This window comes from Orcinus orca, chromosome 13 (genome assembly GCF_937001465.1).
Source record: "Orcinus orca chromosome 13, mOrcOrc1.1, whole genome shotgun sequence".
Classification (NCBI taxonomy): Eukaryota; Metazoa; Chordata; class Mammalia; order Artiodactyla; family Delphinidae; genus Orcinus; species Orcinus orca.
This window is the reverse complement of record NC_064571.1, coordinates 9,236,833-9,247,899: the sequence shown is the minus strand read 5'-3', so window position 1 is coordinate 9,247,899 and position 11,067 is coordinate 9,236,833.

Genomic DNA, 11,067 nt, shown 5'->3' with positions numbered 1-11,067 from the left:
GGAGGGTACCAGATGCCAGAGATCCCCAAAGCTCACCTAAGGCACTTATTAAAATGCAAATTTGGGATTTCCCTGGTGGTCCAGTGGTTAAGAATCTGCCTTCCAATGCAGGGGACGCAGGTTTGATCCCTGGTCAGGGAACTAAGATCCCACATGCTGTGGGGCAACTAAGCTCCCACGCCACAACTACTGAGCCCGTGTGCTCTGGAGCCTGCGTGCCACAACTAGAGAAGCCTGCATGCCACAACGAAGGGCCCACACACCACAACAAAAGATCCCAGATGCTGCAACGAAGATCCTGCGTGCTGCAACTAAGACCTGATGCAGCCAAATAAAATAAATAAATAAATGAAAATAACTAAAAAATAATAATAAAATAAAATGCAAATTCTATGGCACAACCCCAGATCTGAATCAGAAGCTATGAGAGTGGGATTTGGTCATATTTTAAATCCCAAAATAATTCAGTGAGCCAGGTGTGTAGAAAACATGACAAGGCATATCATCTCCAAGGACCCTACCAGCTGTTATTTATCTGACATTTTGCCCCCATGGTTCTTGGGGCTCAGGGTTCTGGATCACAAAGACTGAGACAAAACAGCCCCTATCAGATGCGAGTTACCTTGGACTCTAATTGGTAAATTTAATTCATTTGTATTTACTATAATTACTGTAATAGGACTTATTCTGTATTTTCTGCTTAGGGTATTTCTCTCTTTTTTTTCTTCTTTCTTACTTTCCAATAGATTTAGCCAAAAAAAATTTTTTTTCTTGTTGGTTGTGCCGTGCGGCTTGCAGGATCTCAGTTCCCCAACCAGGGATTGAACCTGGGCCACAGCAGTGAAAGTGCCAAATCCTAACCACCAGACCGCCAGCGAACTCCCTAGCAAGTTTTCGTTTATTGGTTTAAAAAGATTACATACTATTTTTGTTCTTAGGGTGGTTAATTGCCTTAATATCCATTCTTATATTCATATACCCTCATCGTCATCTTAACATCTTCCCAGAACAGGACATGTGCTTCAGCGTGCTTTACATTTCCTTTTATCTCTTGCTTTATATCTGATTTTAGAGGAAAGCTTTCAGCTATTCACCATTAAGTATGATGTTACTTGTGGGTTTGTCATAAACTACCTTTATTATGTTGAGATATGTTCCCTCTATATCAACCCTGATGAGAGTTTTTATCATGAATGGATATTGAATTTTGTCAAATGCTTCTTTTGCATCTATTGAGATGATCATGTGATTTGTATCCTTCCTTTGTTGATGTGGTGTATCACACTGATTGATAATGTGGATAATGAACCATCCTTGCATCCATGGAATAAATCCCACTTGACCATAGTGTTTGTTTCTTTTTATACATTGTTGAATTCAATTTACTAATATTTTGTTGAGGATTTTTGCATCTCAGAATTATATTCATCAAAGATATTGGCCTGTAGTTTTTTTTTTCTCTGGGGCACTGTCCTTGTCTGGTTTTGGTATCAGGATAATTGTGGCCTCATAGAATGAATTTGGGAGTGTCCCCTCCTCTTCAGTTTTTTGGTATAGTCTGAGAAGGATAGGTATTCGCTCTTCTTTATATGTTTGGTAGAATTCCCCTGTGAAGCTATCCATTCTCGGACTTTCATTTGCTCGGATTTTTTTTTTTAAATTACAAATTCAATTTCACTATTAGTGATCAGTCTGTTCAGTTTGTCTATTTCTTTCTGATTCAATCTTGGAAGATTTATGTTTGTAGAAATTTATCTATTTCTTCTAGGTTGTCCAATTTGTTGGCATGTAACTGTAGTATTATGATTTTTTGTATCTCTATAACTTCTCTTTCACTTCTTATCTTATGTGAATCCTCTTTCTTTTGTACTTGATGAGACTGGCTAAAGGCTTATAAATTTTGGTTTACTTTTCAAAAAACCAGCTCTTGGTTTCATTCATCTTTTCTATTGTTTGTTTCTATCTTACTTATTTCCTCTCTGATCTTTATTATTTCCTTCCTTCTGCTGACTTTGGGCTTTGTTTGTTCCTCTTCTAATTCCTCTAGATGGTAGGTTAGGTTATTTGAGATATTTGTTTCTTGGGTAAGCCTGTATTGCTATAAATTTCCCTCTTTGAACTGCTTTTGCTGTGTCCCATAGATTTTGGAAAGTTGTGGGGTTTTTTGTTTTTTAAATTTTTAATTTATTTTTAAATTTATTTTTGGCTGTGTTGGGTCTTTGTTGCTGCGCACGGGCTTTCGCTAGTTGTGGCAAGAGGGGGCTACTCTTCATTGCGGTGCATGGGCTTCTCAATGTGGTGGCTTCTCTTGTTGCAGAGCATGGGCTCTAGGTGCGCAGGCTTCAGCAGTTGTGGCAGGCAGGCTCAGTAGTTGTGGCACACAGGCTTAGTTGCTCTGCGGGATCTTCCTGGACCAGGGCTCAAACCTGTGTCCCTTACATTGGCAGTTGGATTCTTAACCACTGCTCCACCAGGGAAGTCCTGGAAAGCTGTGTTTTTATTTTCATTTGTCTTGAGGTACTGTCTGATTTCCTCTTTGATTTCTTCATTGACTCACTGGTTTTCTAGATTCCACATATAAACAATATTATACAGTATTTGTTTTTCTCTGACTTGCTTCACTCTGTATGACAGTCTCTAGGTCCATCCACATCTCTGCATCTTTCGTTCCTTTTTATGGCTGAGTAATATTCCATTGTATATATGTACCACATCTTCTTTATCTATTCCTCTGTTGATGGACATTTAGGTTGCTTCCACGCCCTGGCTATTGTTAGTGCTGCAATGAACATTGGGTGCATATATTTTTTGGAATTATGCTTTTCTCCAGGTATATGCCCAGGAGTGGGATTGCTGGGTCGTATGGTAGTTCTATTTTTAGTGTTTTAAGCAACCTCCATACTGCTCTCCATAGTGGCTGTACCAATTCACATTCCCACCAGCAGTGCAAGAGTGTTCCCTTTTCTCCACACCCTCTCCAGCATTTATTGTTTGTAGATTTTCTGATGATGGCCATTCTGACTGGTGTGAGGTGATACCTCATTGTAGTTTTGATTTGCATTTCTCTAATAATTAGTGATGTTGAGCATCTTTTCATTTGTTTGTTGGCCATCTGTATGTCTTCTTTGGAGAAATGTCTTTAGACAATGATCTAAAGACAAATTTAGATCTTCCACCCATTTTTTTTTTTTTTTTTTTTAGGGTGGACGTCAGTTAAGGGAAACTTTTATTAAAAGTCACAAAAGAATTTAGAAAAGTAGTTTTTCCAACCATGTTAAATATTTAGATGCAATTTAAATAAAAAAGACTGTGGACTATTCATTCTCATTGGACTTATTCTTAGCAAAACTTTTTACTCGCATTTTTTTCTTATTAGTTATCTGTTTTATACATATTAGTGTATACATGTCAATCCCAATCTCCCAGTTCATCCCACCACCACCACCCCTGCCACTTTCCCCCCATGGTGTCCATATGTTTGTTCTCTACATCTGTGTCTCTATTTCTGCCTTGCAAACCGTTCCACCCATTTTTTGATTGGGTTGTTTGTTTTTCTGATATTGAGCTGCATTGAGCTGTTTGTATATTCTGGAAATCAATCTCTTGTCAGTTGCTTCATTTGCAAATATTGTCTCCCATTCTGAGGGTTGTCTTTTTGTCTTGTTTATGGTTTCCTTTGCTGTGCAAAAGCTTTTAAGTTTCATTAGGTCCCATCTGTTTATTTTTGTTTTTATTTTCATTACTCTAGGAGGTGGGTCAAAAAAGATCCTGCGGGCTTCCCTGGTGGCACAGTGGTTGAGAGTCCGCCTGCCGATGCGGGGGGAAACGGGTTCGTACCCCGGTCTGGGAAGATCCCACATACCGCGGAGAGGCTGGGCCCATAAGCCATGGCCGCTGAGCCTGCGCGTCCGGAGCCTGTGCTCCGCAACGGGAGAGGCCACAACAGTGAGAGGCCCGCGTACCGCAAGAAAAAAAAAAAAAAAGATCTTGCTGAATTTATGTCAGATAGTGTTCTACCCAGGTTTTCCTCTAAGAGTTTTATAGTGTCCAGCCTTAGATTTAGGTCCTTAATTCATTTTTATTTTTGTGTATGGTGTTAGGGAGTGTTCTAATTTCATTCTTTTACATGTAGCTGTCCAGTTTTCCCAGCACCACTTATTGAAGAGGCAGTCTTTTCTCCATTGTATATTCTTGCCTTTGTCATAGATTAGGTGACCATAGGTGTGTAGGTTTATCTCTGGGCTTTCTATCCTGTTCCACTGATCTCTATTTCTGTTTTTGTGCCAGTACCATACTGTCTTGATTACTGTAGCTTTGCAGTATAGTCTGAAGTCAGAGAGCCTGATTCCTCCAGCTCCATTTTTCTTTCTCAAGTTTGCTTTGGCTATTCGGGGTCTTTTGTGTTTCCACACAAATTGTAAAAATTTTTGTTCTAATTCTGTGAAAAATGCCACTGGTAATTTGATAGGGAGTGCATTGAATCTGTAGATTGCTTTGGGTAGTATAGTCATTTTCACCATATTGATTCTCTCAATCTAAGAACATGGTATATCTCTCCATCTGTTTGTGTCATCAGGTGCATATGTTTTAATGAGCGTTATATCCTCTTCTTGTATTGATCCTTTTATCATTATATAATGTTCTTCTTTGTCTTTTGCTATAAACTTTTTAAAAAGTCTACTTTGTCTTATCTCAGTATTGCTACCCTAGCTTTCTTGTCATTTCCATTTGCATGAAATATATTTTGCCATCCCCCTCATTTTCAGTCTCTGTCTTCAGCTCTGAAGTGAGTCTCCTGTAAGCAGCACATAGATGGCTTTTTCTTTTTCTTTCTTATTCCAATCACCCACCCTACACCTTTTGATTGGAGCATTTGGTCCACTGACACTTTAAGTGATTGTTGATAGGTATGAACTTACTGCCATTTTGTTGTTTTCTGGTTGTTTTTGTAGTTCTTCTGTTCTTTTTCTTCTTTATTTTCTTCCCCTGTGATTTGATGATTTTCTTTAGTGGTATGCTTGTGCTCCTTTCTCTCTAGTTTTTGAGAATCTATCGTAGGTTTTTGATTTGTGATTACCATGAGGTTCATACATGTTGACCTATACCTACTTGTTTGAAACTGGTAGTTAAAGTTCAAATACTTGCTAGAAGATCTACATTTTGTGTTTTCCTCACACGTCTTGTGTTTTTGGTGCTATATTTTACATGTTCATGTCTATTCCTTAATTGGTTACTGTAGTTCTTAGTCTTCATAGTAGCTTATTTAAGTGGTTGATTCACAGCCTTTACTATGTATTTGCATTTATTAGTGGGATTTCTCCTTTCTGATAGATAACTTCTTCTTGTAGCCTTTTCTTTTACACACAGAAAAGACCCTTTAACATTTCTTTTAGGGTTGGTTTAGTATTGATGAACTCTTTGCTTTTGCTTGTCTGAGAAGCTTTTTGTTTTTGCTTGTTTTTAATCTTTCCTTCAATTCTAAATGCTAATCTTGCTGGGCAGAATATCCTACGATTAGGTTTTTCCCTTTCAGTGCTTTAAATATATCATGCCACTCCCTTTTTACCTGAAGTTTCAAAAAGATCAGTTGATAGTCTTCTGGAGGTTCCCTTGTTTATGACTCTTTTTCCCTTGCTGCTTTTAGAATTCTTTCACTTTTGCCATTTTAATTATGATATGTCTTGGTATGGGTCTGTTTGGGTTCATCTTGTTTGGGACCCTCTGTGCTTCCTGTATCTGGACATCTGTTTCCTTCTTTAAGTTCAGGAAGTTTTCAGTCATAATTTCATCAAATACATTTTTGACCCCTTTGTCTCTCTTCTCCTTCTGGGATACCTATAATGCGAATGTCGGTACCCTTAATATTGTCCCAGAGATTCCTTAAACTGTTCTCATTAAAAATTTTTTTTCTTGGGACTTCCCTGGTGGCGCAGTGGATAACACTCCGCACTCCCAAGGTAGGGGGCCTGGGTTAGATTTCTGGTCAGGGAACTAGATCCCACATGCATGCCACAACTAAGAGTTTGCATGCCACAACTAAGGAACCCATGTGCTGCAACTAAGGAGCCTGCAAGCCACAACCAAGGAGGCTGCAAGCCACAACTAAGGAGCCCACCTGCTGCAACTAAGGAGCCTGTGAGTTGCAACTAAGGAGCTGGCGAGCTGCTACTAAGACCCGGTGCAACCAACTAAATATTTTTTTAAAGTGCCATTAAAAAAAATTGCTTTTTCTTTTTGCTCTTCTGATTGGGTGATTTCCATTATTCTATCTTCCAGATCATTTAGGCATTCTGCATCACCTAGTCTGATGTTCATTCCTTCTAGTGCGTTTTTCATTTGTTATTGTATTCTTCAGTGCTGACTGGTTCTTTTTTAAATTTTCTCGTTCCTTGTTAAAATTTTCACTGCGCTCATCTATTCTTTCCTCTAATTCAGTTAGCGTTCTTATTACTAATGCTTTGAACTCTTATCTGGTAGATTGTTTCATTAGTTGTTCTTTGGTTTTTTTTTTTTCTTCTTTTTTCATTTGAAACGAAATTCCTGTCTTCTCACTTTGCTTAACTTTCTCTGTCTCTATGAAATTAGGTAAGACAGTTACCTATCACAGTTTTGAACGGGTGTCCTTATGTGGGTGTGTCCCTATACAGTTTGCATGTGGCCAGTTGCTTTGGCAGGAGAGCTGGATCCGACGTCAGCAGAAGTCACGTCTTCCCTCAGGGTGTGTTGGCAGCAATCACCTTGGTAAGAGGTGGGGCTGGAGATGAAGGGGCTAGAGCCAGAGCCAAGTCTGAGCCAGGGCTTCTCCTCTGTTCAGGGGCCAACATCACCCTACTGGTGGGGGCAGGTCCCAAGTTGCTGAAGCAGAAGCCCTGAGGGTCAGGTCCAAGCTGGCTCTGTTCCCTCTAAGTGTGTGCTCTCCCTCACCCAGGCATTGGCACCTCTACCCCAGAGAGAAGCAATGCTGGAGTGAGAGGGGCTGGAGCAGGCCCTTGGCAGGGGTCAGGGCATAGGCTGGGGTCGTCCTAGCAGTCAGAGTTCTGGACTACTCTTGATCTGCTGCCTCTGCAAGCACCAGTAATGGCTGCCACTGCCTTGTTCAGATGCCATGTTAGGTCTGAGCCAATTCCATCCCCCACAGCTGCATAATGTCCTCACCCCTGGCAGCTTTCACCCTAGTAGAAAGCTGTACTGCAGAGTAAGCAGGGCTGTAATGGGCACTCAGCTCAGACTGGGGCATGTGCTTGGGCAGTTGCAGGAAACCAGCCAGAGCCCCAGGCAGTTTCAATCTGCTTCCTCCACCTTGTTTTGGGAGTAAGCAAGCATGTGCACACTCTTCACGAGTGCAGTCTTGGTTTCTTACAGCCTTGCTGTCAGTTCCACTGGCTTTCAAACCAGCTAAGGGGACTTGTCCTCCCAGTGTTGGACCCCAGGGGCACCTAATGTGTAGTCTGAACCGCACACTCCCCAGGGAGGATCTCTAAGCCCATGTAATCCTCCTCCTCTTCTGTGTCCCCTCCCAGCAGTACAGGTGCCAATCCAACTGCTTCTCTTTCCTTCCTACCCAACTCCATGTGGATCTTTCTTGAAGTGTTAGTTGTGTGAGTTTTTCTGCCAGTCTCCAGTTTGTTTTCAGTGAGAATTGCTCCACGTGTAGATGTATTTTTTATGTGTTCATGGGGGGAGGTGAGCTTTGTGTCTTCCTACTCCACCATCTTGATATCTCTGTTTCTTTTAAATATTTCTTTCAATGTGAGTCTTTATGTGGCGTACTTTTGAAGCCTTGTATGCCTGAGAACATTTTTATCATGTCCTTACATTAAAATTCTATGCTCTTTTCCTTGAATGCATAAAAAGCATTAATGAGTGACTCGAATACAAGAGTCATGTTGAGATGTGTCACAGCAGTCTGATTTTGGTTCAAACCTTGTGGTGGATCTGCATTTTCTCCATGGAAGCCTTTAAGATTTTCTGTCTTTGACTATATGTATAGATGTGCGTTTTCCTTATTGCTCCTTTTGGGACTCCACGCGAACCCTTGAAAGGGTTTCCTTCCTGAAAATTCTCCATTCTTTAAAAAATTATTTCCTTAGTTTTATTTTCATTTTTCTCTCCAAGACTCTTGTGTTGTACTATTTCTACTTCTACTCTCTATATTTACTTAATGCTTCCTGGAAATGTTCCTAGTTGTAGCCTTCCAAGCCATTAATACATTTTTTAGCCATATTTCTCCTACTTTTTATCCAATTATTATCTTGTTCTAATTTTATTTATTTTTTCCAAATTCTATATATTATATCTCCCATAACTAATATTTCTATCTGGTTCTTTTTTTATGTTTTCTTATTGTTCCATCTGGATAATTTCTAATGTTAGCTCTACATATATTCATCATATATTAACTTCTTCATCCATCTCTTCCAATAATCTTCTTCAGAAGGCATATGTTGTCTAGCATGCTGCCTTTTTATAAGGTGATTGTCTCTTCAACTGCCTAGATATTTAGGGGTTGGTGTCAAAGAAGGCCAAGTGGGGAACCAAAACTTTTGTTCCAATGAATGGGATGAGGCCTCCAACCTCTATCCCTACTGTGTTATGGGAGATTATATGGTTGGGCTGGACAAGCACCCCACCTCGAGGTGACAAGTCACACTCCCTTTCCAACTGGAGTGGCATCAGCAAAGGCCTACTGGAGAGTCAGAACATTCGCCACTGCCCAGGAGTAATGACATATAACCCGTGCAGGTGTAAACTGAGGCCATGTGAGGAAGAGTAACAAGGTACCCCCTCCCCAGCTGGATTAGCATCGGCAGAGGCTGAGTGGGGAGCTGAAATTCTCACCTCCACACAGCAGTAAAGGGAAGCTCGCCTCCCACCCCAACCCCAGTGTCAATGAAAGCTCAGTGGGGATTCGAGACTTCCATCTCACCTAGCAGTATCAAAGCAGCTCCCTCTTTATCCTACAGAGCAGTCTCCAACAAGGCCTGCTAAAACAGATGATTTAAATAAGATCTAGAGCTTCACAGATAATACACAAGACATCAGATTTCAATAAAAATCACATAACAAACATACCAAGAACAAGCAAAATCTCAGCTTAAATGAGAAAAGACAATGAACACATGGTAAGCATTGCGATGCCGTAGATATTAGAACTGTCTAACAAGAATTTTAAAGCAGTGATCACAAAAATGCTTCAGTGAGCAATTGCAAACAAACCTGAGACAAATGAAAAAAAATTCTTAGCAAAGAAATAGAAGATATAAAGAATAAAATAGAAATTTTAGAACTGAAAAATATAATCACCTAAGTGAAAAACTTAATGGGCTCAATAGCAGAATAGAGGGGACAGCGGAAAGAATTAGTGAACTTAGGGCTTCCCTGGTGGCGCAGTGGTTGGGAGTCCGCCTGCCAATGCAGGGGACACGGGTTCGAGCCCTGGTCCGGGAGGATCCCGCATGCCGCGGGGCGGCTGGGCCCGTGAGCCACAACTACTGAGCCCACACACCACAACTACTGAAGCCCGCGTGCCTAGAGCCTGTGCTCCGCAACAAGAGAGGCCACCACAATGAGAAGCCCGCATGCAGCAACAGGGACCCAATGCAGCCAAAAATAAATAAATAAATTTATTTTGGAAAAAAAAAAAAAAGAATTAGTGAACTTAAAGACAGACAGTAGAAATTACACAATCTGAAGAGAGGGAAGATAGAGTGGGGGCAAAAATGGAAGCGTCTCATGGCCCCGTGGGAATGTTAAAGATCTAACATTCATGTCACCGGCGTCTAGAGAAGTGGAAAAAGAGGGTGGGGTTGAAAAATAATGGCTAAAAATTCTCCAAATTTGGCAAAAAGGCATAAGCCTACAGATTCAAGAAGCTGACTGAACCCTAACAAGATAAGCCCAAAGGAATTCATGCCAAGACACATCATAGTCAAGTCTGAGAATTAAAGAAAAAAAAAAACTGAAAGCACAAAGAGGGAAACAACACCTTACCTATAAGGTGAAAAGACAATTTGAATGATAGCAGATTTCTCATCAGAAAGCAAGGAAGTGGCTTAATATTTCTGAAGCGCTGAAAGACAAGAATGGCCAACTCAGAATTTTACATGCAGAGAAAATATCCTTCACTAATAAGACATGGCCAGATGAAGGAAAATTAAAAACTTTTGTTGCCAGCTGAACTTCTTGAAAAGGACGGCTAAAGGAAGTTCTCTAAACAGAAAGGAAATGGTAAAATTAGGAGTCTTGGAACATCAGGAAGGAAGAAAGAGAAATGGAAAGAATAAAAATATGTAAATACAACAGATTTTCCTTATGTTTGAAGCAAAACTTTAGAACATTATCTAACATGGTTCTCAACATATATACAATTGTATTAGAAGTGGGAGAAGGTAAAGGGACAAAAAGGGAGGATAGGCTTCTACACTTCACTCAAACTGGTAAAATGTGGATACAAGTAGATTGCAATAACTTATGTGTATATGTAATGCAACATTTAGAGAAACCACTGAAAAAGCTATTCAATCAAGGAGATACATTCAAAAATATTACAGATAAATCAAAACAATATTCTAAAAGAAAAAGTTCAAGTAAATCACCTGAAGGCAGGAAAAAGAAACACAAAAACAAAAAACAGAACAAATGAAAATAAAAACTAAAAATGGCTGACTTAAGTCCTAACATATCTACAATTACATTAAGTAAAAAGTCTTAAAAAAACACCAATTAAAAAACAAGAGATTGACATCGGATGTGACATGTGAATGTGAGATAAACTTCAGGGCAAAAAAAATTACCAGGTACAGAGAGACATTACATAATGATAAAAGGGTCAATCCACCAAAAAGAAACCTAAATGGCATGCACCAGATAACAGAACTGCAAAATACATGAAGCAAAAACTGGAAAAGGACACAGAAAATTCCACAATTATAGTTGGAAATTTCACCACTCTCTCAACAACCAATAGAACAACTTGACAGAAAATCAGCAAGAGTGTAAGAACTCAATAAAACCATCAACTGACAGAATTTTATCAACATTTATAAAAACCCACCCAACATAATACCT